The following is a 6,000-nucleotide window of genomic DNA, read 5'->3' on the forward strand; positions in this document are numbered from 1 at the left end:
ACAGGAATTGAACCCACGTCCCTAGCACTGTGAGGCAGCACTACTAACCACTAAGCCATCATGCCACCTCCTGATAACAGGATGTTCTGTCCTTTTTCATTGAGATACATGTTCCCTCTGATAGCAGGTCAACCTTATTTTTCTTTTTTTCACCCAGAGGGTTGTGGATATCTGGATAAAGAGTACCAGAGAGGAAAGCTCACGACATTTCAGGAGCCTAATAGATGTAGGGAATACTGGATGACTAGAGAAATTGAGGTTTTGATCAAGAACAAGGAGGAAGCATATGTCAGGTATAGATAGCAGAGATCGAGTGAATCCTTAGAAAAGTATAAAGGCAGTAATAGTATACTTAAGAGGGAAATCGGGAGGGCAAAAAGGAGACATGAGATAGCTTTGGTAAATAGGGTTAAGGAGAATCCAAAGGGATTTTATAAATATATTAAGGACAAAAGGGTAGCTAGACAGAGAATAGGACTCCTGAAAGATCAGCAAGGCTGTCTATGTGTGGAACCACAGGAAATAGGAAGATACTAAACAAGTAGTTTGCATCAGTGTTTTCTGTGGAAAAGGATACGGCAGATATAGAACATTAGGAAATAGATTCTGACATTTTGAAAAATGCCCATTTTACAGAGGAGGAGGTGCTGGATGTCTTAAAATGCATAAAGGTGGATAAATCTCTGGGACCTGATCAGGTGTTCCCGTAGAATTCTGTGGAAAGCTAGGGAAGCGATTGCTGGGCCCTTTGCTGAGATATTTGTATCATCAGTAGCCTCAAGTGAGGTACCAGAAGACTGGAAGTTGGCTAAGGTTATGCCACTATATAAGAAAGATGGTAAGGAAAAGCCAGAGAAGTATTGACTGGTGAGCCTGACTTTGGTGGTGGTCAAGTTGTTGCAGGGAATCCTGAGGGACAGGATTTACACAAATTTGGAAAGGCAGGGACTGATTTGGCTTTGTGCATGGGAAATCATATCTCATTGACTTGATTGAGTTTTTTGAAGAAGCAACAAAGAGGATTGATGAGGTCGGAGAGGTGGATGTGATCTATATGGGCTTCAGTAATGCGTTTGACTAAGTTCCTCATGGCAGACTGTTTAGCAAGGTTAGATCACATGGAATACAGGGAGAACTAGTGATTTGGATGCAGAATTGGCTTAAAGTAGAAGACAGAGGGTTGTGGTGGAGGGTTGCTTTTTAGATTGGAGGCCTGTGACCATAGGTGTGCCATAACAATTGATGCTGGGACCACTGCTTTTTGTCATTTATATAAATGATTTGAATATGAACACAGGAGGTATGGTTAGTAAGTTTGCATATGACAACAAAATTGAAGGTAAGTAGACAACGAAGAACATTATCTCAGAGCTCAACTGGATCTTGATCAGATGGACCAATGGGTCAACGAAGGCAGATGGAGTTTAATTTAGATAAAGGTGAGGTGCAGTGTTTTGGAAAGGCAAATCAGGGCAAGACTTATATACTTAATGGTAAGATCCTGGGAAGTGTTGCTGAACAAAGAGACCTTAGAGTGCAGGTTCATAGTTCCTTAAAAGTGGAGTCGCAGGTAGGTAGGATAGTGAAGAAGGTGTTTGTATGCTTTCCTTTATCAGACAAAGCATTGAGTTGGGAGGTCATGTTGCGGCTGTACAGGACATTGGTTAGGCCACTTTTGGAATATTGCGTGCAATTCTGGTCTCCCTCCTATTCAGAAGGATGTTGTGGGGTAATTTGGGAGACACAGCAGAAATTCATCAGAAGGAAGAAGAAAGATACTAAAGGGAGGATGAGGCAATCACAGTTGACTAGGGACAGCATCAAAGCAAAAGAAAAAAAACATACAATGTGGTGAAAATTAATGGGAAACCAAAGGAAACCAAAACACAGTGGATAACTAAGAAAGCAATAAGGACAGAGAAGATGAAACATTACTGCTCCAATGTCTTCCCTGTCAGACTCTCCTTCTAGTCAACACTGGCAAGCTCCTCCCTTATTTATTTTGTACTTCAGGTGAAAGCCTGGTGGCATTATTGCTAGACTACTAATCCAGAAACTCAACTAATGTTCTGGGGACCCAGGTTCAAATCCTGTAATGGCAGTTGATGGAATTTGAATTCAATAAAATGAATCTGGAATTAAGCGTCTAATGATGACCATCAGGAAAACGCATCTGGTTCCCTAATGTCCTTTAGGGAAGGACATCTGTCATCCTTACCTGGTCTGGGCTGCATGAGACTCCAATATGATTGACTCTTAACTGTCCTCTGGGAATTAGGAATGGGTGATAAATGCTGGCTTAGCCAGAGACACCCACATCCTGTGAGTGAATAAGAAAAAAACCTTACTTTTACTCAGTTGTAATACCATTACGTCTGATTCAAGCTTTTCCCTCTCACAATACAGAGTGAATTTTATCATATTACAATTATTGCCCCCCCAATGTGTTCCTTTACTTTAAGCTCCCTAAACAAGTCTGCCTCATCACACATCACTAAATTCAGAACTGCCTATTCCTGATAGTTTTTTGAAGCAGCTGTGGTAGAGCCCTATTTCACCAACATTCCATGAATTCCTTTTCTTGAGATCCGCTACCAACCCAGATTGGTAGCGGATTTTCCCAGTTCATCTGCATATTAAAATCCTTATTGACTATTGTAATAGTACCTTTTTCATATGCTTTTTCTATGTCCTGATTTATTTTCTTTCTCACGTCCTGCTTACAGCTAGGAGACCTGTATACAACTCCTATCAGAATCCTTTTCCTGTGCGGTTCCTCAACTCTTCACCTATTCAATGCCTTTCAACTCGATATCACTTATCTGAGGAAAAATGTTCTTATTATAGAAGGAGTACAGCAAAGGCTTACTGGACTAATTCTTTGATGGCTAGGCTGACGTATGAGGAAAGGTTGAATCAGTTAGGATTATACTCACTGGAGTTCAGAAGGATGAGGGGGATCTGATAGAAATCTACAAAACTGGACTAGACAGGGTACATGCAGGAATGATGTTCTCAGAGGTGATGGAGTCCAGAATTAGGGTTCACAGTTTAAGGATATGAAAGCAGCCATTTAGGACTGAGATGAGGCACTATTTCTTCACCTAGAGAGGGGTGAGCCTGTGAATTTGGCTACCAAAGAAAGCAGTTGAAGCAAAACATTGTAAGATTTCAAGAAGGAATTGGATATAGCTATATACTTGGGGCTAAAGGGAGAAAAGCAGGACAGGGTATTGAGTTAGATGATCAACCATGATCATAGTTAATAGCAGAGCAAGCTCAAAGGGCTGAATTGCATATTCCTGCTCCTATCTTCTATGTTTCTATGATCAAACCATCTTCCTCCAATGCCATTCCATTCTCACCCAGCTGCAACTGATTGCGAAGTCCTGTTCCATTTTTATACATGAGATCAAAGCAAAAATATCACCTACAACAGTTTCTCTTCCCAATTCCATTATCTTTGGTGTCTCCTAAATATTTATCCTTGCCTCCACTCATGCCTTACCCCAGTGCCAACCACCACCACATCCACCATATATCATTGACATACTGAATGACATCCAAAAACTGTGAATCATTCTGCACAGGTACTGTAGAAGCACCAGGTTCCACATCACCACCCTTAACTCCTCCACTGCCTCTAAATTGTCAAATTGTTTGTCATAAATCCAGTACTAGATAACAAAAATTTCTTCCAATTAAATATTGGCAAGATTAAGCTATTATTTTTAAGCTCTGCTAGAAATTCCTGATGACTTATGCCCAAAACGTCAATTCTCCTGCTCCTCAGATGCTGCCTGACCTGCTGTGCTTTTCCAGTGCCACACTTTTCCGTTCTGATCTCCAGCATCTGCAACTCTCACTTTCTCCTATTCCAATGCAATCCTAATTGACCCTTCACATTCTACCTTTCATAAACTTGAGGTCATCCACAACTCTACTACATGTGCCCTAACTCAAACTAAGATCTGTTTACCCCACACCCTCTGTTTGCTGATTTACATTAGTTCCTGGTAATGCAATACCTTGATTTTAAAATTCCCTTCCTTTTTTGCAGATTCCTCCATAGTCTTGTCCTTCTTTGTTCCTGTATGTCCCCCACCAAGTGGGACATCGTCAAAATCCCTTCGGCCGTTCTTGATTTAATTGTACCTCCATTGATGGCTGTGCCTTCTCTACTTTTCTTGCTTCATGTAAAATCACTCCTTGAAACACACAAAAATAAACTGGTTAAACAAAGATTTCATAATGAAGTTATGGCTCATAAGCCCATTCCCTCCTCCAGGGAATTCCATACAAGTAATATTGTCTCCTAACAGCATCGAACAAGAAGAAGAAAACTCTTCATGAGACAATAAAGCAAAATTAAAATTACATCTGCAATCTAGTTAATAAAACACTACTGGCGATATTTATGTGACTCTTATTGCATTAGAAAACATTGATTTTGTAGAAAATTTTATACTCATAGCTTTCAATTCTATTTGGAGACAGATACTAATTTAACCCTTGTTATAACTGATGCTTACTGATCACAGGTACTATCAGTTTGCTCCATTTATCAGCTGATCTTCGATGAAAATAGAAGTCTCTAAGCTGTAGTATTGTTTCAGGTTTGTTGGTTTATACTTGTATTCCTTAATTGTGAAAACTTGGCCTAAGTTATCTGGGTTGTTTTCTAGTTAAGAATCACAAAATGTTCAATCACTTCTATGTCTTCTTTGCTGCAATGAAAGTAGATTGCTTCTGAGTGACATAGTCGATAATGTGTGGAGCTGGAAAAAGTATAGCAGGTCAAGCAGCATCAGAGGAGCAGTTGAGTTGATTTTTCAGGTCGGAAACTTTTATCTGAATGACACACACATTGAAGAAATACCATGGATGAATCATCACAGCAAGTGCACAAAGCACGCTAACTCTCCCAGTGCAGCACCTGTTTCATATCAGAGGCAAACATTCTTCAGATGTGTATTTAATTAGCCCAGTTAATAATATTTTCAATATTATATTAATAGTCAGACTCAAGACCAACCTTTCTTTTTTACATCTTCGTTATTTATTCATCCTGCATGTGTCAGGCCTGATACTTGCAACAGTATCTAAACCCTTTTTAAATAAAGTTAAAAATCACACAACACCAGGTTACAGTCCAACAGGTTTAATTGGAAGCACACTAGCTTTCGGAGCGACGCTCCTTCATCAGGTGATTGTGGAGGGCTTGATCGTAACACAGAATTTATAGCAAACATTTGCAGTGTGATGTGACTGAAATTATACATTGAAGAATTGATTGTCTGTTGATTAGTTTAATTTGGGATTGGGGGTCAGCATGAACTGGTTGGACCGAAAGGAATGTTTCAGTGCTATATAACTCTCTGATTGTCAGACTGGATGTAAGGATGGTATTTCCCCTGGCCAGCGGTTCCAGAGTGTTGGCCCCCTGTGTTCTCTGTCTATGACCTGATGTTTAGATTGATTCAAATCTAAAAAGTGAGATAACAGAGTTTTACATAAATTCATGCAGTTTTTGAGCTCAGAGTTCTACATGAATGTATGCAGTTTTTGAGCAAAGTACAATGTAACCCTGCAAGTACAAATTCACCCCACAAAACATATGTGTACATGTGGGTCTTTGTCTGTCTGTGTCTGTCTGTCTGGGGTGGGGGTTGTGAGTGTGAGAAAGTGTATGTGTGTGTACAGAGTGTCTTAAGTCTGTGAGGGGGTGCATGTGTGAGTGTGGGAGTGTGTGTGTGTCTATAAGGGTGTGTGTGGGTGTCTGTGTACCTGTGTCCATGTGTATGTGAGAGTGTGTGTGTGTAGGAATATCTGGGTGTGTGTGTTGTGCAATGGTGATCACTTGTAATGTGACATGAACCCAAGGTCACAGTTGAAGCCCTCCCTATGGGTACCGAACTTAGCTATCAGCCTCTGCTCGGCCATTTTTCTCTGCTGCCTGTCCTGAAGTCCACCTTGGAGGATGGTCACCCGAAGGTCCGA

The 6,000-nt window shown here is 40.5% G+C and overlaps 1 long non-coding RNA gene across 1 annotated transcript in view; it reads right to left on the bottom strand.

The window, feature by feature from the left end:
* Positions 1 to 2,284: 2,284 nt before the first annotated feature.
* Positions 2,285 to 6,000, bottom strand: part of LOC122539360 — a 31,324-nt gene continuing 27,608 nt past the window's right edge. The window contains exons 3-4 of the long non-coding RNA XR_006309053.1: positions 4,029 to 4,208; positions 2,285 to 2,320 (exon numbers count right to left, since the gene is read on the bottom strand). This is a non-coding gene — a long non-coding RNA (uncharacterized LOC122539360). The remainder of the gene's footprint in view (positions 2,321 to 4,028; positions 4,209 to 6,000) is intronic.

This window comes from Chiloscyllium plagiosum, chromosome 32 (genome assembly GCF_004010195.1).
Source record: "Chiloscyllium plagiosum isolate BGI_BamShark_2017 chromosome 32, ASM401019v2, whole genome shotgun sequence".
Classification (NCBI taxonomy): domain Eukaryota; kingdom Metazoa; phylum Chordata; class Chondrichthyes; order Orectolobiformes; family Hemiscylliidae; genus Chiloscyllium; species Chiloscyllium plagiosum.